The sequence below is a fragment of the Coenobita brevimanus genome, chromosome 22 (assembly GCF_032717465.1).
Source record: "Coenobita brevimanus isolate Jiangsu-jjx chromosome 22, ASM3271746v2, whole genome shotgun sequence".
Taxonomy (NCBI): domain Eukaryota; kingdom Metazoa; phylum Arthropoda; class Malacostraca; order Decapoda; family Coenobitidae; genus Coenobita; species Coenobita brevimanus.
In genome coordinates, this window is record NC_136975.1 from 12220672 (window position 1) to 12221266 (window position 595).

General features: G+C 41.0%; 1 pseudogene; it reads left to right on the forward strand.

The window, feature by feature from the left end:
- Window positions 1-237: 237 nt before the first annotated feature.
- Window positions 238-356, forward strand: LOC145392570 (5S ribosomal RNA; annotated as a pseudogene).
- Window positions 357-595: the final 239 nt, after the last annotated feature.

Genomic DNA, 595 nt, shown 5'->3' on the forward strand with positions numbered 1-595 from the left:
TTAGAATGAGTATAGCCAACTATACAGTGCATGTTTCAGAGTAGGAAAGTAACAGAAAATGGCTTTAAAAGTTCATTATGTTGGAGGTTTTCTTATGCAAAAGTCGAAGATAGTTAATGTTCTAGGAGGGGTGTAAACAGATTTCTAGCTACTTCATAAACCAAGATTGACTACAAATCACCACAAGATTCACTGGACTAAAAAAAAAAAAAAAAAAGGTTAATTTCTACAAAGCATGCAGGTGGGCATGCCACGTTGAGTACACCGCTTCCCGTCGGATCAGCGAAGTTAAGCAACCTTGGGTCTGGTTAGTACTTGGATGAGTGACAGCCTGGGAACACCAGAAGCTGTTGGCATTCCTACGTGTCAAGTGGGGTTGGTGGAGGATTAGTGCCCCTCCCTGTAAAACAATTAACTCTAAGCCCTTGGCCACCCCGTTTGTCATACATGGCGTCTGGCAATGAATGAATGCAGGTTCAGCCTAAAACATGATGCAGACTCATGGATAAAGTATAATATCCTTAAGTAGCAACCTCACTTAAGGTGATATATATCTATCTACCTATCTATAGCCTAATGTCTCATTCCCCATAAG